Source organism: Danio rerio, chromosome 16 (genome assembly GCF_052040795.2).
Source record: "Danio rerio strain M-AB ecotype USA chromosome 16, GRCz13ab, whole genome shotgun sequence".
Taxonomy (NCBI): domain Eukaryota; kingdom Metazoa; phylum Chordata; class Actinopteri; order Cypriniformes; family Danionidae; genus Danio; species Danio rerio.
Genome location: NC_141036.1, coordinates 19854028 through 19877645, shown reverse-complemented (window position 1 = coordinate 19877645; position 23618 = coordinate 19854028).

The window sequence follows — 23618 nt, the reverse complement described above, 5'->3', positions numbered from 1 at the left end:
CATTCTAAATTGAACGTTGAAAATGAGCTTATCTCAGCCAGCAGAAGGGTCAAATCACAGTAATGCAAACTCAGTCATAGACATAGATTTTCACTTGCAACTTGCTTTAACATGTTTAACAGTGCATGAAATGTTGTCTAAAACAAAAAGAAAATGCTTTTTAGTGGCTGGAACTGGTTTTATCACATTCTGAATTGAACGTTGAAAATGAGCTTTTCAGAGCCAGCAGAGGTCAAAATAAGCAGTAATGCAAACTCAGTCAGAGACAAAGATTTTCACTTGCAACTTGCTTTAACATGTTTAACAGTGCATGAAATGTTGTCTAAAACAAAAAGAAAATGCTTTTTAGTGGCTGGATCTGGTTTTATCACATTCTGAATTTAACGTTGAAAATGAGCTTTTCAGAGCCAGCAGAGGTCAAAATAAGCAGTAATGCAAACTCAGTCATAGACATAGATTTTCACTTGCAACTTGCTTTAACATGTTTAACAGTGCATGAAATGTTATCTAAAACAAAAAGAATAATGCATTTTAGTGGCTGGATCTGGTTTTATCACTTTCTGAATTCAACGTTGAAAATGAGCTGTTCTCAGCCAGCAGAGGTCAAAATAAGCAGTAATGCAAACTCAGTCATAGACATAGATTTTCACTTGCAACTTGCTTTAACATATTTAACAGTGCATGAAATGTTGTCTAAAACAAAAAGAAAATGCTTTTTAGTGGCTGGATCTGGTTTTATCACATTCTGAATTGAACGTTGAAAATGAGCTTTTCAGAGCCAGCAGAGATCAAAATAAGCAGTAATGCAAACTCAGTCAGAGACATAGATTTTCACTTGCAACTTGCTTTAACATGTTTAACAGTGCATGAAATGTTGTCTAAAACAAAAAGATAATGCTTTTTAGTGGCTGGAACTGGTTTTATCACATTCTGAATTGAACGTTGAAAATGAGCTTTTCAGAGCCAGCAGAGGTCAAAATAAGCAGTAATGCAAACTCAGTCAGAGACATAGATTTTCACTTGCAACTTGCTTTAACATGTTTAACAGTGCATGAAATGTTGTCTAAAACAAAAAGAATGATGCATTTTAGTAGCTGGATCTGGTTTTATCACATTCTGTGATGGACGTTGAAAATGAGCTTTTCAGAGCCAGCAGAGATCAAAATAAGCAGTAATGCAAACTCAGTCATAGACATAGATTTTCACTTGCAACTTTCTCAAACATATTTAACAGTGCATGAAATGTTGTCTAAAACAAAAAGAAAATGCTTTTTAGTGGCTGGAAATGGTTTTATCACATTCTGAATTGAACGTTGAAAATGAGCTTTTCAGAGCCAGCAGAGGTCAAAATAAGCAGTAATGCAAACTCAGTCAGAGACATAGATTTTCACTTGCAACTTGCTTTAACATGTTTAACAGTGCATGAAATGTTGTCTTAAACAAAAAGATAATGCTTTTTAGTGGCTGGAACTGGTTTTATCACATTCTGAATTGAACGTTGAAAATGAGCTTTTCAGAGCCAGCAGAGGTCAAAATAAGCAGTAATGCAAACTCAGTCATAGACATAGATTTTCACTTGCAACTTTCTTAAACATTTTTAACAGTGCATGAAATGTTGTCTAAAACAAAAAGAAAATGCTTTTTAGTGGCTGGAACTGGCTTTATCACATTCTGAATTGAACGTTGAAAATGAGCTTTTCAGAGCCAGCAGAGGTCAAAATAAGCAGTAATGCAAACTCAGTCAGAGACATAGATTTTCACTTGCAACTTGCTTTAACATGTTTAACAGTGCATGAAATGTTGTCTAAAACAAAAAGATAATGCTTTTTAGTGGCTGGAACTGGTTTTATCACATTCTAAATTGAACGTTGAAAATGAGCTTATCTCAGCCAGCAGAAGGGTCAAATCACAGTAATGCAAACTCAGTCAGTGACATAGATTTTCACTTGCAACTTGCTTAAACATATTTAACAGTGCATGAAATGTTGTCTAAAACAAAAAGATAATGCTTTTTAGTAGCTGGATCTGGTTTTATCACATTCTGAATTGAACGTTGAAAATGAGCTTATCTCAGCCAGCAGAAGGGTCAAATCACAGTAATGCAAACTCAGTCAGTGACATAGATTTTCACTTGCAACTTGCTTTAACATGTTTAACAGTGCATGAAATGTTATCTAAAACAAAAAGAATAATGCATTTTAGTGGCTGGATCTGGTTTTATCACTTTCTGAATTCAACGTTGAAAATGAGCTGTTCTCAGCCAGCAGAGGTCAAAATAAGCAGTAATGCAAACTCAGTCATAGACATACATTTTCACTTGCAACTTGCTTTAACATATTTAACAGTGCATGAAATGTTGTCTAAAACAAAAAGAAAATGCTTTTTAGTGGCTGGATCTGGTTTTATCACATTCTGAATTGAACGTTGAAAATGAGCTTTTCAGAGCCAGCAGAGGTCAAAATAAGCAGTAATGCAAACTCAGTCAGAGACATAGATTTTCACTTGCAACTTGCTTTAACATGTTTAACAGTGCATGAAATGTTGTCTAAAACAAAAAGATAATGCTTTTTAGTGGCTGGAACTGGTTTTATCACATTCTGAATTGAACGTTGAAAATGAGCTTTTCAGAGCCAGCAGAGGTCAAAATAAGCAGTAATGCAAACTCAGTCAGAGACATAGATTTTCACTTGCAACTTGCTTTAACATGTTTAACAGTGCATGAAATGTTGTCTAAAACAAAAAGAATGATGCATTTTAGTAGCTGGATCTGGTTTTATCACATTCTGTGATGGACGTTGAAAATGAGCTTTTCAGAGCCAGCAGAGATCAAAATAAGCAGTAATGCAAACTCAGTCATAGACATAGATTTTCACTTGCAACTTTCTCAAACATATTTAACAGTGCATGAAATGTTGTCTAAAACAAAAAGAAAATGCTTTTTAGTGGCTGGAACTGGTTTTATCACATTCTGAATTGAACGTTGAAAATGAGCTTTTCAGAGCCAGCAGAGGTCAAAATAAGCAGTAATGCAAACTCAGTCAGAGACATAGATTTTCACTTGCAACTTGCTTTAACATGTTTAACAGTGCATGAAATGTTGTCTTAAACAAAAAGATAATACTTTTTAGTGGCTGGAACTGGTTTTATCACATTCTGAATTGAACGTTGAAAATGAGCTTTTAGGAGCCAGCAGAGGTCAAAATAAGCAGTAATGCAAACTCAGTCATAGACATAGATTTTCACTTGCAACTTTCTTAAACATATTTAACAGTGCATGAAATGTTGTCTAAAACAAAAAGAAAATGCTTTTTAGTAGCTGGATCTGGTTTTATCACATTCTGAATTGAACGTTGAAAATGAGCTTTTCAGAGCCAGCAGAGGTCAAAATAAGCAGTAATGCAAACTCAGTCATAGACATAGATTTTCACTTGCAACTTTCTTAAACATATTTAACAGTGCATGAAATGTTGTCTAAAACAAAAAGAAAATGCTTTTTAGTGGCTGGAACTGGTTTTATCACATTCTGAATTGAACGTTGAAAATGAGCTTTTCAGAGCCAGCAGAGGTCAAAATAAGCAGTAATGCAAACTCAGTCATAGACATAGATTTTCACTTGCAACTTGCTTTAACATGTTTAACAGTGCATGAAATGTTATCTAAAACAAAAAGAATAATGCATTTTATTGGCTGGAACTGGTTTTATCACATTCTGAATTGAACGTTGAAAATGAGCTTTTCAGAGCCAGCAGAGGTCAAAATAAGCAGTAATGCAAACTCAGTCATAGACATAGATTTTCACTTGCAACTTTCTTAAACATATTTAACAGTGCATGAAATGTTGTCTAAAACAAAAAGAAAATGCTTTTTAGTGGCTGGAACTGGTTTTATCACATTCTGAATTGAACGTTGAAAATGAGCTTTTCAGAGCCAGCAGAGGTCAAAATAAGCAGTAATGCAAACTCAGTCAGAGACATAGATTTTCACTTGCAACTTGCTTTAACATGTTTAACAGTGCATGAAATGTTGTCTAAAACAAAAAGATAATGCTTTTTAGTGGCTGGAACTGGTTTTATCACATTCTAAATTGAACGTTGAAAATGAGCTTTTCAGAGCCAGCAGAGGTCAAAATAAGCAGTAATGCAAACTCAGTCAGAGACATAGATTTTCACTTGCAACTTGCTTTAACATGTTTAACAGTGCATGAAATGTTGTCTAAAACAAAAAGAATGATGCATTTTAGTAGCTGGATCTGGTTTTATCACATTCTGTGATGGACGTTGAAAATGAGCTTTTCAGAGCCAGCAGAGATCAAAATAAGCAGTAATGCAAACTCAGTCATAGACATAGATTTTCACTTGCAACTTTCTCAAACATATTTAACAGTGCATGAAATGTTGTCTAAAACAAAAAGAAAATGCTTTTTAGTGGCTGGAACTGGTTTTATCACATTCTGAATTGAACGTTGAAAATGAGCTTTTCAGAGCCAGCAGAGGTCAAAATAAGCAGTAATGCAAACTCAGTCAGAGACATAGATTTTCACTTGCAACTTGCTTTAACATGTTTAACAGTGCATGAAATGTTGTCTTAAACAAAAAGATAATGCTTTTTAGTGGCTGGAACTGGTTTTATCACATTCTGAATTGAACGTTGAAAATGAGCTTTTAGGAGCCAGCAGAGGTCAAAATAAGCAGTAATGCAAACTCAGTCATAGACATAGATTTTCACTTGCAACTTTCTTAAACATATTTAACAGTGCATGAAATGTTGTCTAAAACAAAAAGATAATGCTTTTTAGTGGCTGGAACTGGTTTTATCACATTCTGAATTGAACGTTGAAAATGAGCTTTTAGGAGCCAGCAGAGGTCAAAATAAGCAGTAATGCAAACTCAGTCATAGACATAGATTTTCACTTGCAACTTTCTTAAACATATTTAACAGTGCATGAAATGTTGTCTAAAACAAAAAGAAAATGCTTTTTAGTAGCTGGATCTGGTTTTATCACATTCTGAATTGAACGTTGAAAATGAGCTTTTCAGAGCCAGCAGAGGTCAAAATAAGCAGTAATGCAAACTCAGTCATAGACATAGATTTTCACTTGCAACTTTCTTAAACATATTTAACAGTGCATGAAATGTTGTCTAAAACAAAAAGAAAATGCTTTTTAGTGGCTGGAACTGGTTTTATCACATTCTGAATTGAACGTTGAAAATGAGCTTTTCAGAGCCAGCAGAGGTCAAAATAAGCAGTAATGCAAACTCAGTCATAGACATAGATTTTCACTTGCAACTTGCTTTAACATGTTTAACAGTGCATGAAATGTTATCTAAAACAAAAAGAATAATGCATTTTATTGGCTGGAACTGGTTTTATCACATTCTGAATTGAACGTTGAAAATGAGCTTTTCAGAGCCAGCAGAGGTCAAAATAAGCAGTAATGCAAACTCAGTCAGAGACATAGATTTTCACTTGCAACTTTCTTAAACATGTTTAACAGTGCATGAAATGTTGTCTTAAACAAAAAGATAATGCTTTTTAGTGGCTGGAACTGGTTTTATCACATTCTGAATTGAACGTTGAAAATGAGCTTTTAGGAGCCAGCAGAGGTCAAAATAAGCAGTAATGCAAACTCAGTCATAGACATAGATTTTCACTTGCAACTTTCTTAAACATATTTAACAGTGCATGAAATGTTGTCTAAAACAAAAAGATAATGCTTTTTAGTGGCTGGAACTGGTTTTATCACATTCTGAATTGAACGTTGAAAATGAGCTTTTAGGAGCCAGCAGAGGTCAAAATAAGCAGTAATGCAAACTCAGTCATAGACATAGATTTTCACTTGCAACTTTCTTAAACATATTTAACAGTGCATGAAATGTTGTCTAAAACAAAAAGAAAATGCTTTTTAGTAGCTGGATCTGGTTTTATCACATTCTGAATTGAACGTTGAAAATGAGCTTTTCAGAGCCAGCAGAGGTCAAAATAAGCAGTAATGCAAACTCAGTCATAGACATAGATTTTCACTTGCAACTTTCTTAAACATATTTAACAGTGCATGAAATGTTGTCTAAAACAAAAAGAAAATGCTTTTTAGTGGCTGGAACTGGTTTTATCACATTCTGAATTGAACGTTGAAAATGAGCTTTTCAGAGCCAGCAGAGGTCAAAATAAGCAGTAATGCAAACTCAGTCATAGACATAGATTTTCACTTGCAACTTGCTTTAACATGTTTAACAGTGCATGAAATGTTATCTAAAACAAAAAGAATAATGCATTTTATTGGCTGGAACTGGTTTTATCACATTCTGAATTGAACGTTGAAAATGAGCTTTTCAGAGCCAGCAGAGGTCAAAATAAGCAGTAATGCAAACTCAGTCATAGACATAGATTTTCACTTGCAACTTTCTTAAACATATTTAACAGTGCATGAAATGTTGTCTAAAACAAAAAGAAAATGCTTTTTAGTGGCTGGAACTGGTTTTATCACATTCTGAATTGAACGTTGAAAATGAGCTTTTCAGAGCCAGCAGAGGTCAAAATAAGCAGTAATGCAAACTCAGTCAGAGACATAGATTTTCACTTGCAACTTGCTTTAACATGTTTAACAGTGCATGAAATGTTGTCTAAAACAAAAAGATAATGCTTTTTAGTGGCTGGAACTGGTTTTATCACATTCTGAATTGAACGTTGAAAATGAGCTTTTCAGAGCCAGCAGAGGTCAAAATAAGCAGTAATGCAAACTCAGTCAGAGACATAGATTTTCACTTGCAACTTGCTTTAACATGTTTAACAGTGCATGAAATGTTGTCTAAAACAAAAAGATAATGCTTTTTAGTGGCTGGAACTGGTTTTATCACATTCTGAATTGAACGTTGAAAATGAGCTGTTCTCAGCCAGCAGAGGTCAAAATAAGCAGTAATGCAAACTCAGTCAGAGACATAGATTTTCACTTGCAACTTTCTTAAACATATTTAACAGTGCATGAAATGTTGTCTAAAACAAAAAGAAAATGCTTTTTAGTGGCTAGAACTGGTTTTATCACATTCTGAATTGAACGTTGAAAATGAGCTTTTCAGAGCCAGCAGAGGTCAAAATAAGCAGTAATGCAAACTCAGTCAGAGACATAGATTTTCACTTGCAACTTGCTTTAACATGTTTAACAGTGCATGAAATGTTGTCTAAAACAAAAAGATAATGCTTTTTAGTGGCTGGAACTGGTTTTATCACATTCTGAATTGAACGTTGAAAATGAGCTTTTCAGAGCCAGCAGAGGTCAAAATAAGCAGTAATGCAAACTCAGTCAGAGACAAAGATTTTCACTTGCAACTTGCTTTAACATGTTTAACAGTGCATGAAATGTTGTCTAAAACAAAAAGAATGATGCATTTTAGTAGCTGGATCTGGTTTTATCACATTCTGTGATGGACGTTGAAAATGAGTTTTTCAGAGCCAGCAGAGATCAAAATAAGCAGTAATGCAAACTCAGTCATAGACATAGATTTTCACTTGCAACTTTCTTAAACATATTTAACAGTGCATGAAATGTTGTCTAAAATAAAAAGAAAATGCTTTATAGTGGCTGGAACTGGTTTTATCACATTCTGAATTGAACGTTGAAAATGAGCTTTTCAGAGCCAGCAGAGGTCAAAATAAGCAGTAATGCAAACTCAGTCAGAGACATAGATTTTCACTTGCAACTTGCTTTAACATGTTTAACAGTGCATGAAATGTTGTCTAAAACAAAAAGATAATGCTTTTTAGTGGCTGGAACTGGTTTTATCACATTCTGAATTGAACGTTGAAAATGAGCTTTTCAGAGCCAGCAGAGGTCAAAATAAGCAGTAATGTAAACTCAGTCATAGACATAGATTTTCACTTGCAACTTGCTTTAACATGTTTAACAGTGCATGAAATGTTGTCTAAAACAAAAAGAAAATGCTTTTTAGTGGCTGGAACTGGTTTTATCACATTCTGAATTGAACGTTGAAAATGAGCTTTTCAGAGCCAGCAGAGGTCAAAATAAGCAGTAATGCAAACTCAGTCAGAGACAAAGATTTTCACTTGCAACTTGCTTTAACATGTTTAACAGTGCATGAAATGTTGTCTAAAACAAAAAGAAAATGCTTTTTAGTGGCTGGATCTGGTTTTATCACATTCTGAATTGAACGTTGAAAATGAGCTTTTCAGAGCCAGCAGAGGTCAAAATAAGCAGTAATGCAAACTCAGTCATAGACATAGATTTTCACTTGCAACTTGCTTTAACATGTTTAACAGTGCATGAAATGTTATCTAAAACAAAAAGAATAATGCATTTTAGTGGCTGGATCTGGTTTTATCACTTTCTGAATTCAACGTTGAAAATGAGCTGTTCTCAGCCAGCAGAGGTCAAAATAAGCAGTAATGCAAACTCAGTCAGAGACATAGATTTTCACTTGCAACTTGCTTTAACATGTTTAACAGTGCATGAATTATTGTCTAAAACAAAAAGAAAATGCTTTTTAGTGGCTGGAACTGGTTTTATCACATTCTGAATTGAACGTTGAAAATGAGCTTTTCAGAGCCAGCAGAGGTCAAAATAAGCAGTGATGCAAACTCAGTCATAGACATAGATTTTCACTTGCAACTTTCTTAAACATATTTAACAGTGCATGAAATGTTGTCTAAAACAAAAAGAAAATGCTTTTTAGTGGCTGGAACTGGTTTTATCACATTCTGAATTGAACGTTGAAAATTAGCTTTTCAGAGCCAGCAGAGGTCAAAATAAGCAGTAATGCAAACTCAGTCAGAGACAAAGATTTTCACTTGCAACTTGCTTTAACATGTTTAACAGTGCATGAAATGTTGTCTAAAACAAAAAGAAAATGCTTTTTAGTGGCTGGATCTGGTTTTATCACATTCTGAATTGAACGTTGAAAATGAGCTTTTCAGAGCCAGCAGAGGTCAAAATAAGCAGTAATGCAAACTCAGTCATAGACATAGATTTTCACTTGCAACTTGCTTTAACATGTTTAACAGTGCATGAAATGTTATCTAAAACAAAAAGAATAATGCATTTTAGTGGCTGGATCTGGTTTTATCACTTTCTGAATTCAACGTTGAAAATGAGCTGTTCTCAGCCAGCAGAGGTCAAAATAAGCAGTAATGCAAACTCAGTCATAGACATAGATTTTCACTTGCAACTTGCTTTAACATATTTAACAGTGCATGAAATGTTGTCTAAAACAAAAAGAAAATGCTTTTTAGTGGCTGGATCTGGTTTTATCACATTCTGAATTGAACGTTGAAAATGAGCTTTTCAGAGCCAGCAGAGGTCAAAATAAGCAGTAATGCAAACTCAGTCATAGACATAGATTTTCACTTGCAACTTGCTTTAACATGTTTAACAGTGCATGAAATGTTATCTAAAACAAAAAGAATAATGCATTTTAGTGGCTGGATCTGGTTTTTTCACTTTCTGAATTGAACGTTGAAAATGAGCTGTTCTCAGCCAGCAGAGGTCAAAATAAGCAGTAATGCAAACTCAGTCAGAGACATAGATTTTCACTTGCAACTTGCTTTAACATGTTTAACAGTGCATGAATTGTTGTCTAAAACAAAAAGAAAATGCTTTTTAGTGGCTGGAACTGGTTTTATCACATTCTGAATTGAACGTTGAAAATGAGCTTTTCAGAGCCAGCAGAGGTCAAAATAAGCAGTGATGCAAACTCAGTCATAGACATAGATTTTCACTTGCAACTTTCTTAAACATATTTAACAGTGCATGAAATGTTGTCTAAAACAAAAAGAAAATGCTTTTTAGTGGCTGGAACTGGTTTTATCACATTCTGAATTGAACGTTGAAAATGAGCTTTTCAGAGCCAGCAGAGGTCAAAATAAGCAGTAATGCAAACTCAGTCATAGACATAGATTTTCACTTGCAACTTGCTTTAACATGTTTAACAGTGCATGAAATGTTATCTAAAACAAAAAGAATAATGCATTTTAGTGGCTGGATCTGGTTTTATCACTTTCTGAATTCAACGTTGAAAATGAGCTGTTCTCAGCCAGCAGAGGTCAAAATAAGCAGTAATGCAAACTCAGTCAGAGACATAGATTTTCACTTGCAACTTGCTTTAACATGTTTAACAGTGCATGAATTGTTGTCTAAAACAAAAAGAAAATGCTTTTTAGTGGCTGGAACTGGTTTTATCACTTTCTGAATTCAACGTTGAAAATGAGCTTTTCAGAGCCAGCAGAGGTCAAAATAAGCAGTGATGAAAACTCAGTCATAGACATAGATTTTCACTTGCAACTTTCTTAAACATATTTAACAGTGCATGAAATGTTGTCTAAAACAAAAAGAAAATGCTTTTTAGTGGCTGGAACTGGTTTTATCACATTCTGAATTGAACGTTGAAAATGAGCTGTTCTCAGCCAGCAGAGGTCAAAATAAGCAGTAATGCAAACTCAGTCAGAGACATAGATTTTCACTTGCAACTTGCTTTAACATGTTTAACAGTGCATGAATTGTTGTCTAAAACAAAAAGAAAATGCTTTTTAGTGGCTGGAACTGGTTTTATCACATTCTGAATTGAACGTTGAAAATGAGCTTTTCAGAGCCAGCAGAGGTCAAAATAAGCAGTGATGCAAACTCAGTCATAGACATAGATTTTCACTTGCAACTTTCTTAAACATATTTAACAGTGCATGAAATGTTGTCTAAAACAAAAAGAAAATGCTTTTTAGTGGCTGGAACTGGTTTTATCACATTCTGAATTCAACGTTGAAAATGAGCTGTTCAGAGCCAGCAGAGGTCAAAATAAGCAGTAATGCAAACTCAGTCAGAGACATAGATTTTCACTTGCAACTTGCTTTAACATGTTTAACAGTGCATGAAATGTTGTCTAAAACAAAAAGATAATGCTTTTTAGTGGCTGGAACTGGTTTTATCACATTCTAAATTGAACGTTGAAAATGAGCTTTTCAGAGCCAGCAGAGGTCAAAATAAGCAGTAATGCAAACTCAGTCATAGACATAGATTTTCACATGTAACTTGCTTTAACATGTTTAACAGTGCATGAAATGTTGTCTAAAACAAAAAGAAAATGCTTTTTAGTGGCTGGAACTGGTTTTATCACATTCTGAATTGAACGTTGAAAATGAGCTTTTCAGAGCCAGCAGAGGTCAAAATAAGCAGTAATGCAAACTCAGTCAGAGACAAAGATTTTCACTTGCAACTTGCTTTAACATGTTTAACAGTGCATGAAATGTTGTCTAAAACAAAAAGAAAATGCTTTTTAGTGGCTGGATCTGGTTTTATCACATTCTGAATTGAACGTTGAAAATGAGCTTTTCAGAGCCAGCAGAGGTCAAAATAAGCAGTAATGCAAACTCAGTCATAGACATAGATTTTCACTTGCAACTTGCTTTAACATGTTTAACAGTGCATGAAATGTTGTCTAAAACAAAAAGAATGAAGCATTTTAGTGGCTGGATCTGGTTTTATCACTTTCTGAATTCAACGTTGAAAATGAGCTGTTCTCAGCCAGCAGAGGTCAAAATAAGCAGTAATGCAAACTCAGTCAGAGACATAGATTTTCACTTGCAACTTGCTTTAACATGTTTAACAGTGCATGAATTGTTGTCTAAAACAAAAAGAATGATGCATTTTAGTGGCTGGATCTGGTTTTATCACATTCTGAATTGAACGTTGAAAATGAGCTTTTCAGAGCCAGCAGAGGTCAAAATAAGCAGTAATGCAAACTCAGTCGTAGACATAGATTTTCACTTGCAACTTGCTTTAACATGTTTAACAGTGCATGAAATGTTGTCTAAAACAAAAAGAAAATGCTTTTTAGTGGCTGGAACTGGTTTTATCACATTCTGAATTGAACGTTGAAAATGAGCTTTTCAGAGCCAGCAGAGGTCAAAATAAGCAGTAATGCAAACTCAGTCAGAGACAAAGATTTTCACTTGCAACTTGCTTTAACATATTTAACAGTGCATGAAATGTTGTCTAAAACAAAAAGAATGATGCATTTTAGTAGCTGGATCTGGTTTTATCACATTCTGTGATGGACGTTGAAAATGAGCTTTTCAGAGCCAGCAGAGGTCAAAATAAGCAGTAATGCAAACTCAGTCAGAGACATAGATTTTCACTTGCAACTTTCTTAAACATATTTAACAGTGCATGAAATGTTGTCTAAAACAAAAAGAAAATGCTTTTTAGTGGCTGGAACTGGTTTTATCACATTCTGAATTGAACATTGAAAATGAGCTTTTCAGAGCCAGCAGAGGTCAAATTAAGCAGTAATGCAAACTCAGTCAGAGACAAAGATTTTCACTTGCAACTTGCTTTAACATATTTAACAGTGCATGAAATGTTGTCTAAAACAAAAAGAAAATGCTTTTTAGTGGCTGGAACTGGTTTTATCATATTCTGAATTGAACGTTGAAAATGAGCTTTTCAGAGCCAGCAGAGGTCAAAATAAGCAGTAATGCAAACTCAGTCAGAGACATAGATTTTCACTTGCAACTTGCTTTAACATGTTTAACAGTGCATGAAATGTTATCTTAAACAAAAAGAATAATGCATTTTAGTGGCTGGAACTGGTTTTATCACATTCTGAATTGAACGTTGAAAATGAGCTTTTCAGAGCCAGCAGAGGTCAAAATAAGCAGTAATGCAAACTCAGTCAGAGACATAGATTTTCATTTGCAACTTGCTTTAACATGTTTAACAGTGCATGAAATGTTGTCTAAAACAAAAACATAATGCTTTTTAGTGGCTGGAACTGGTTTTATCACATTCTGAATTGAACGTTGAAAATGAGCTTTTCAGAGCCAGCAGAGGTCAAAATAAGCAGTAATGCAAACTCAGTCATAGACATAGATTTTCACTTGCAACTTGCTTTAACATGTTTAACAGTGCATGAAATGTTGTCTAAAACAAAAAGAAAATGCTTTTTAGTGGCTGGAACTGGTTTTATCACATTCTGAATTGAACGTTGAAAATGAGCTTTTCAGAGCCAGCAGAGGTCAAAATAAGCAGTAATGCAAACTCAGTCAGAGACAAAGATTTTCACTTGCAACTTGCTTTAACATGTTTAACAGTGCATGAAATGTTGTCTAAAACAAAAAGAAAATGCTTTTTAGTGGCTGGAACTGGTTTTATCATATTCTGAATTGAACGTTGAAAATGAGCTTTTCAGAGCCAGCAGAGGTCAAAATAAGCAGTAATGCAAACTCAGTCAGAGACATAGATTTTCACTTGCAACTTGCTTTAACATGTTTAACAGTGCATGAAATGTTATCTTAAACAAAAAGAATAATGCATTTTAGTGGCTGGAACTGGTTTTATCACATTCTGAATTGAACGTTGAAAATGAGCTTTTCAGAGCCAGCAGAGGTCAAAATAAGCAGTAATGCAAACTCAGTCAGAGACATAGATTTTCACTTGCAACTTGCTTTAACATGTTTAACAGTGCATGAAATGTTGTCTAAAACAAAAACATAAGGCTTTTTAGTGGCTGGATCTGGTTTTATCACATTCTGAATTGAACGTTGAAAATGAGCTTTTCAGAGCCAGCAGAGGTCAAAATAAGCAGTAATGCAAACTCAGTCATAGACATAGATTTTCACTTGCAACTTGCTTTAACATGTTTAACAGTGCATGAAATGTTGTCTAAAACAAAAAGAAAATGCTTTTTAGTGGCTGGAACTGGTTTTATCACATTCTGAATTGAACGTTGAAAATGAGCTTTTCAGAGCCAGCAGAGGTCAAAATAAGCAGTAATGCAAACTCAGTCAGAGACAAAGATTTTCACTTGCAACTTGCTTTAACATATTTAACAGTGCATGAAATGTTGTCTAAAACAAAAAGAAAATGCTTTTTAGTGGCTGGAACTGGTTTTATCACATTCTGAATTGAACGTTGAAAATGAGCTTTTCAGAGCCAGCAGAGGTCAAAATAAGCAGTAATGCAAACTCAGTCAGAGACATAGATTTTCACTTGCAACTTTCTTAAACATATTTAACAGTGCATGAAATGTTGTCTAAAACAAAAAGAAAATGCTTTTTAGTGGCTGGAACTGGTTTTATCACATTCTGAATTGAACGTTGAAAATGAGCTTTTCAGAGCCAGCAGAGGTCAAAATAAGCAGTAATGCAAACTCAGTCATAGACATAGATTTTCACTTGCAACTTGCTTCAACATGTTTAACAGTGCATGAAATGTTATCTAAAACAAAAAGAATAATGCATTTTAGTGGCTGGATCTGGTTTTATCACTTTCTGAATTCAACGTTGAAAATGAGCTTTTCAGAGCCAGCAGAGGTCAAAATAAGCAGTAATGCAAACTCAGTCAGAGACAAAGATTTTCACTTGCAACTTGCTTTAACATGTTTAACAGTGCATGAAATGTTGTCTAAAACAAAAAGAAAATGCTTTTTAGTGGCTGGATCTGGTTTTATCACATTCTGAATTGAACGTTGAAAATGAGCTTTTCAGAGCCAGCAGAGGTCAAAATAAGCAGTAATGCAAACTCAGTCATAGACATAGATTTTCACTTGCAACTTGCTTTAACATGTTTAACAGTGCATGAAATGTTATCTGAAACAAAAAGAATAATGCATTTTAGTGGCTGGATCTGGTTTTATCACTTTCTGAATTCAACGTTGAAAATGAGCTGTTCTCAGCCAGCAGAGGTCAAAATAAGCAGTAATGCAAACTCAGTCAGAGACATAGATTTTCATTTGCAACTTGCTTTAACATGTTTAACAGTGCATGAATTGTTGTCTAAAACAAAAAGAAAATGCTTTTTAGTGGCTGGAACTGGTTTTATCACATTCTGAATTGAACGTTGAAAATGAGCTTTTCAGAGCCAGCAGAGGTCAAAATAAGCAGTAATGCAAACTCAGTCAGAGACATAGATTTTCACTTGCAACTTGCTTTAACATGTTTAACAGTGCATGAATTGTTGTCTAAAACAAAAAGAAAATGCTTTTTAGTGGCTGGAACTGGTTTTATCACATTCTGAATTGAACGTTGAAAATGAGCTTTTCAGAGCCAGCAGAGGTCAAAATAAGCAGTGATGCAAACTCAGTCATAGACATAGATTTTCACTTGCAACTTTCTTAAACATATTTAACAGTGCATGAAATGTTGTCTAAAACAAAAAGAAAATGCTTTTTAGTGGCTAGAACTGGTTTTATCACATTCTGAATTGAACGTTGAAAATGAGCTTTTCAGAGCCAGCAGAGGTCAAAATAAGCAGTAATGCAAACTCAGTCAGAGACATAGATTTTCACTTGCAACTTGCTTTAACATGTTTAACAGTGCATGAAATGTTGTCTAAAACAAAAAGATAATGCTTTTTAGTGGCTGGAACTGGTTTTATCACATTCTGAATTGAACGTTGAAAATGAGCTTTTCAGAGCCAGCAGAGGTCAAAATAAGCAGTAATGCAAACTCAGTCAGAGACAAAGATTTTCACTTGCAACTTGCTTTAACATGTTTAACAGTGCATGAAATGTTGTCTAAAACAAAAAGAATGATGCATTTTAGTAGCTGGATCTGGTTTTATCACATTCTGTGATGGACGTTGAAAATGAGCTTTTCAGAGCCAGCAGAGATCAAAATAAGCAGTAATGCAAACTCAGTCATAGACATAGATTTTCACTTGCAACTTGCTTTAACATGTTTAACAGTGCATGAAATGTTGTCTAAAACAAAAAGAAAATGGTTTTTAGTGGCTGGATCTGGTTTTATCACATTCTGAATTGAACGTTGAAAATGAGCTTTTCAGAGCCAGCAGAGATCAAAATAAGCAGTAATGCAAACTCAGTCATAGACATAGATTTTCACTTGCAACTTGCTTTAACATGTTTAACAGTGCATGAAATGTTATCTAAAACAAAAAGAATAATGCATTTTAGTGGCTGGATCTGGTTTTATCACTTTCTGAATTCAACGTTGAAAATGAGCTTTTCAGAGCCAGCAGAGGTCAAAATAAGCAGTGATGCAAACTCAGTCATAGACATAGATTTTCACTTGCAACTTTCTTAAACATATTTAACAGTGCATGAAATGTTGTCTAAAACAAAAAGAAAATGCTTTTTAGTGGCTGGAACTGGTTTTATCACATTCTGAATTGAACGTTGAAAATGAGCTTTTCAGAGCCAGCAGAGCTCAAAATAAGCAGTAATGCAAACTCAGTCATAGACATAGATTTTCACTTGCAACTTGCTTTAACATGTTTAACAGTGCATGAAATGTTGTCTAAAACAAAAACATAATGCTTTTTAGTGGCTGGAACTGGTTTTATCACATTCTGAATTGAACGTTGAAAATGAGCTTTTCAGAGCCAGCAGAGGTCAAAATAAGCAGTAATGCAAACTCAGTCAGAGACAAAGATTTTCACTTGCAACTTGCTTTAACATATTTAACAGTGCATGAAATGTTGTCTAAAACAAAAAGAATGATGCATTTTAGTAGCTGGATCTGGTTTTATCACATTCTGTGATGGACGTTGAAAATGAGCTTTTCAGAGCCAGCAGAGGTCAAAATAAGCAGTGATGCAAACTCAGTCATAGACATAGATTTTCACTTGCAACTTTCTTAAACATATTTAACAGTGCATGAAATGTTGTCTAAAACAAAAAGAAAATGCTTTTTAGTGGCTAGAACTGGTTTTATCACATTCTGAATTGAACGTTGAAAATGAGCTTTTCAGAGCCAGCAGAGGTCAAAATAAGCAGTAATGCAAACTCAGTCAGAGACAAAGATTTTCACTTGCAACTTGCTTTAACATATTTAACAGTGCATGAAATGTTGTCTAAAACAAAAAGAATGATGCATTTTAGTAGCTGGATCTGGTTTTATCACATTCTGTGATGGACGTTGAAAATGAGCTTTTCAGAGCCAGCAGAGGTCAAAATAAGCAGTAATGCAAACTCAGTCAGAGACATAGATTTTCACTTGCAACTTTCTTAAACATATTTAACAGTGCATGAAATGTTGTCTAAAACAAAAAGAAAATGCTTTTTAGTGGCTGGAACTGGTTTTATCACATTCTGAATTGAACATTGAAAATGAGCTTTTCAGAGCCAGCAGAGGTCAAATTAAGCAGTAATGCAAACTCAGTCAGAGACAAAGATTTTCACTTGCAACTTGCTTTAACATATTTAACAGTGCATGAAATGTTGTCTAAAACAAAAAGAAAATGCTTTTTAGTGGCTGGAACTGGTTTTATCATATTCTGAATTGAACGTTGAAAATGAGCTTTTCAGAGCCAGCAGAGGTCAAAATAAGCAGTAATGCAAACTCAGTCAGAGACATAGATTTTCACTTGCAACTTGCTTTAACATGTTTAACAGTGCATGAAATGTTATCTTAAACAAAAAGAATAATGCATTTTAGTGGCTGGAACTGGTTTTATCACATTCTGAATTGAACGTTGAAAATGAGCTTTTCAGAGCCAGCAGAGGTCAAAATAAGCAGTAATGCAAACTCAGTCAGAGACATAGATTTTCATTTGCAACTTGCTTTAACATGTTTAACAGTGCATGAAATGTTGTCTAAAACAAAAACATAATGCTTTTTAGTGGCTGGAACTGGTTTTATCACATTCTGAATTGAACGTTGAAAATGAGCTTTTCAGAGCCAGCAGAGGTCAAAATAAGCAGTAATGCAAACTCAGTCATAGACATAGATTTTCACTTGCAACTTGCTTTAACATGTTTAACAGTGCATGAAATGTTGTCTAAAACAAAAAGAAAATGCTTTTTAGTGGCTGGAACTGGTTTTATCACATTCTGAATTGAACGTTGAAAATGAGCTTTTCAGAGCCAGCAGAGGTCAAAATAAGCAGTAATGCAAACTCAGTCAGAGACAAAGATTTTCACTTGCAACTTGCTTTAACATGTTTAACAGTGCATGAAATGTTGTCTAAAACAAAAAGAAAATGCTTTTTAGTGGCTGGAACTGGTTTTATCATATTCTGAATTGAACGTTGAAAATGAGCTTTTCAGAGCCAGCAGAGGTCAAAATAAGCAGTAATGCAAACTCAGTCAGAGACATAGATTTTCACTTGCAACTTGCTTTAACATGTTTAACAGTGCATGAAATGTTATCTTAAACAAAAAGAATAATGCATTTTAGTGGCTGGAACTGGTTTTATCACATTCTGAATTGAACGTTGAAAATGAGCTTTTCAGAGCCAGCAGAGGTCAAAATAAGCAGTAATGCAAACTCAGTCAGAGACATAGATTTTCACTTGCAACTTGCTTTAACATGTTTAACAGTGCATGAAATGTTGTCTAAAACAAAAACATAATGCTTTTTAGTGGCTGGATCTGGTTTTATCACATTCTGAATTGAACGTTGAAAATGAGCTTTTCAGAGCCAGCAGAGGTCAAAATAAGCAGTAATGCAAACTCAGTCATAGACATAGATTTTCACTTGCAACTTGCTTTAACATGCTTAACAGTGCATGAAATGTTGTCTAAAACAAAAAGAAAATGCTTTTTAGTGGCTGGAACTGGTTTTATCACATTCTGAATTGAACGTTGAAAATGAGCTTTTCAGAGCCAGCAGAGGTCAAAATAAGCAGTAATGCAAACTCAGTCAGAGACAAAGATTTTCACTTGCAACTTGCTTTAACATATTTAACAGTGCATGAAATGTTGTCTAAAACAAAAAGAAAATGCTTTTTAGTGGCTGGAACTGGTTTTATCACATTCTGAATTGAACGTTGAAAATGAGCTTTTCAGAGCCAGCAGAGGTCAAAATAAGCAGTAATGCAAACTCAGTCAGAGACATAGATTTTCACTTGCAACTTTCTTAAACATATTTAACAGTGCATGAAATGTTGTCTAAAACAAAAAGAAAATGCTTTTTAGTGGCTGGAACTGGTTTTATCACATTCTGAATTGAACGTTGAAAATGAGCTTTTCAGAGCCAGCAGAGGTCAAAATAAGCAGTAATGCAAACTCAGTCATAGACATAGATTTTCACTTGCAACTTGCTTCAACATGTTTAACAGTGCATGAAATGTTATCTAAAACAAAAAGAATAATGCATTTTAGTGGCTGGATCTGGTTTTATCACTTTCTGAATTCAACGTTGAAAATGAGCTTTTCAGAGCCAGCAGAGGTCAAAATAAGCAGTAATGCAAACTCAGTCAGAGACAAAGATTTTCACTTGCAACTTGCTTTAACATGTTTAACAGTGCATGAAATGTTGTCTAAAACAAAAAGAAAATGCTTTTTAGTGGCTGGATCTGGTTTTATCACATTCTGAATTGAACGTTGAAAATGAGCTTTTCAGAGCCAGCAGAGGTCAAAATAAGCAGTAATGCAAACTCAGTCATAGACATAGATTTTCACTTGCAACTTGCTTTAACATGTTTAACAGTGCATGAAATGTTATCTGAAACAAAAAGAATAATGCATTTTAGTGGCTGGATCTGGTTTTATCACTTTCTGAATTCAACGTTGAAAATGAGCTGTTCTCAGCCAGCAGAGGTCAAAATAAGCAGTAATGCAAACTCAGTCAGAGACATAGATTTTCACTTGCAACTTGCTTTAACATGTTTAACAGTGCATGAATTGTTGTCTAAAACAAAAAGAAAATGCTTTTTAGTGGCTGGAACTGGTTTTATCACATTCTGAATTGAACGTTGAAAATGAGCTTTTCAGAGCCAGCAGAGGTCAAAATAAGCAGTAATGCAAACTCAGTCAGAGACATAGATTTTCACTTGCAACTTGCTTTAACATGTTTAACAGTGCATGAATTGTTGTCTAAAACAAAAAGAAAATGCTTTTTAGTGGCTGGAACTGGTTTTATCACATTCTGAATTGAACGTTGAAAATGAGCTTTTCAGAGCCAGCAGAGGTCAAAATAAGCAGTGATGCAAACTCAGTCATAGACATAGATTTTCACTTGCAACTTTCTTAAACATATTTAACAGTGCATGAAATGTTGTCTAAAACAAAAAGAAAATGCTTTTTAGTGGCTAGAACTGGTTTTATCACATTCTGAATTGAACGTTGAAAATGAGCTTTTCAGAGCCAGCAGAGGTCAAAATAAGCAGTAATGCAAACTCAGTCAGAGACATAGATTTTCACTTGCAACTTGCTTTAACATGTTTAACAGTGCATGAAATGTTGTCTAAAACAAAAAGATAATGCTTTTTAGTGGCTGGAACTGGTTTTATCACATTCTGAATTGAACGTTGAAAATGAGCTTTTCAGAGCCAGCAGAGGTCAAAATAAGCAGTAATGCAAACTCAGTCAGAGACAAAGATTTTCACTTGCAACTTGCTTTAACATGTTTAACAGTGCATGAAATGTTGTCTAAAACAAAAAGAATGATGCATTTTAGTAGCTGGATCTGGTTTTATCACATTCTGTGATGGACGTTGAAAATGAGCTTTTCAGAGCCAGCAGAGATCAAAATAAGCAGTAATGCAAACTCAGTCATAGACATAGATTTTCACTTGCAACTTTCTTAAACATATTTAACAGTGCATGAAATGTTGTCTAAAACAAAAAGAAAATGCTTTTTAGTGGCTGGAACTGGTTTTATCACATTCTGAATTGAACGTTGAAAATGAGCTTTTCAGAGCCAGCAGAGGTCAAAATAAGCAGTAATGTAAACTCAGTCATAAACATAGATTTTCACTTGCAACTTGCTTTAACATGTTTAACAGTGCATGAAATGTTGTCTAAAACAAAAAGAAAATGCTTTTTAGTGGCTGGAACTGGTTTTATCACATTCTGAATTGAACGTTGAAAATGAGCTTTTCAGAGCCAGCAGAGGTCAAAATAAGCAGTAATGCAAACTCAGTCAGAGACAAAGATTTTCACTTGCAACTTGCTTTAACATGTTTAACAGTGCATGAAATGTTGTCTAAAACAAAAAGAAAATGCTTTTTAGTGGCTGGAACTGGTTTTATCATATTCTGAATTGAACGTTGAAAATGAGCTTTTCAGAGCCAGCAGAGGTCAAAATAAGCAGTAATGCAAACTCAGTCAGAGACATAGATTTTCACTTGCAACTTGCTTTAACATGTTTAACAGTGCATGAAATGTTATCTTAAACAAAAAGAATAATGCATTTTAGTGGCTGGAACTGGTTTTATCACATTCTGAATTGAACGTTGAAAATGAGCTTTTCAGAGCCAGCAGAGGTCAAAATAAGCAGTAATGCAAACTCAGTCAGAGACATAGATTTTCACTTGCAACTTGCTTTAACATGTTTAACAGTGCATGAAATGTTGTCTAAAACAAAAACATAATGCTTTTTAGTGGCTGGATCTGGTTTTATCACATTCTGAATTGAACGTTGAAAATGAGCTTTTCAGAGCCAGCAGAGGTCAAAATAAGCAGTAATGCAAACTCAGTCATAGACATAGATTTTCACTTGCAACTTGCTTTAACATGTTTAACAGTGCATGAAATGTTGTCTAAAACAAAAAGAAAATGCTTTTTAGTGGCTGGAACTGGTTTTATCACATTCTGAATTGAACGTTGAAAATGAGCTTTTCAGAGCCAGCAGAGGTCAAAATAAGCAGTAATGCAAACTCAGTCAGAGACAAAGATTTTCACTTGCAACTTGCTTTAACATATTTAACAGTGCATGAAATGTTGTCTAAAACAAAAAGAAAATGCTTTTTAGTGGCTGGAACTGGTTTTATCACATTCTGAATTGAACGTTGAAAATGAGCTTTTCAGAGCCAGCAGAGGTCAAAATAAGCAGTAATGCAAACTCAGTCAGAGACATAGATTTTCACTTGCAACTTTCTTAAACATATTTAACAGTGCATGAAATGTTGTCTAAAACAAAAAGAAAATGCTTTTTAGTGGCTGGAACTGGTTTTATCACATTCTGAATTGAACGTTGAAAATGAGCTTTTCAGAGCCAGCAGAGGTCAAAATAAGCAGTAATGCAAACTCAGTCATAGACATAGATTTTCACTTGCAACTTGCTTCAACATGTTTAACAGTGCATGAAATGTTATCTAAAACAAAAAGAATAATGCATTTTAGTGGCTGGATCTGGTTTTATCACTTTCTGAATTCAACGTTGAAAATGAGCTTTTCAGAGCCAGCAGAGGTCAAAATAAGCAGTAATGCAAACTCAGTCAGAGACAAAGATTTTCACTTGCAACTTGCTTTAACATGTTTAACAGTGCATGAAATGTTGTCTAAAACAAAAAGAAAATGCTTTTTAGTGGCTGGATCTGGTTTTATCACATTCTGAATTGAACGTTGAAAATGAGCTTTTCAGAGCCAGCAGAGGTCAAAATAAGCAGTAATGCAAACTCAGTCATAGACATAGATTTTCACTTGCAACTTGCTTTAACATGTTTAACAGTGCATGAAATGTTATCTGAAACAAAAAGAATAATGCATTTTAGTGGCTGGATCTGGTTTTATCACTTTCTGAATTCAACGTTGAAAATGAGCTGTTCTCAGCCAGCAGAGGTCAAAATAAGCAGTAATGCAAACTCAGTCAGAGACATAGATTTTCACTTGCAACTTGCTTTAACATGTTTAACAGTGCATGAATTGTTGTCTAAAACAAAAAGAAAATGCTTTTTAGTGGCTGGAACTGGTTTTATCACATTCTGAATTGAACGTTGAAAATGAGCTTTTCAGAGCCAGCAGAGGTCAAAATAAGCAGTAATGCAAACTCAGTCAGAGACATAGATTTTCACTTGCAACTTGCTTTAACATGTTTAACAGTGCATGAATTGTTGTCTAAAACAAAAAGAAAATGCTTTTTAGTGGCTGGAACTGGTTTTATCACATTCTGAATTGAACGTTGAAAATGAGCTTTTCAGAGCCAGCAGAGGTCAAAATAAGCAGTGATGCAAACTCAGTCATAGACATAGATTTTCACTTGCAACTTTCTTAAACATATTTAACAGTGCATGAAATGTTGTCTAAAACAAAAAGAAAATGCTTTTTAGTGGCTAGAACTGGTTTTATCACATTCTGAATTGAACGTTGAAAATGAGCTTTTCAGAGCCAGCAGAGGTCAAAATAAGCAGTAATGCAAACTCAGTCAGAGACATAGATTTTCACTTGCAACTTGCTTTAACATGTTTAACAGTGCATGAAATGTTGTCTAAAACAAAAAGATAATGCTTTTTAGTGGCTGGAACTGGTTTTATCACATTCTGAATTGAACGTTGAAAATGAGCTTTTCAGAGCCAGCAGAGGTCAAAATAAGCAGTAATGCAAACTCAGTCAGAGACAAAGATTTTCACTTGCAACTTGCTTTAACATGTTTAACAGTGCATGAAATGTTGTCTAAAACAAAAAGAATGATGCATTTTAGTAGCTGGATCTGGTTTTATCACATTCTGTGATGGACGTTGAAAATGAGCTTTTCAGAGCCAGCAGAGATCAAAATAAGCAGTAATGCAAACTCAGTCATAGACATAGATTTTCACTTGCAACTTTCTTAAACATATTTAACAGTGCATGAAATGTTGTCTAAAACAAAAAGAAAATGCTTTTTAGTGGCTGGAACTGGTTTTATCACATTCTGAATTGAACGTTGAAAATGAGCTTTTCAGAGCCAGCAGAGGTCAAAATAAGCAGTAATGTAAACTCAGTCATAAACATAGATTT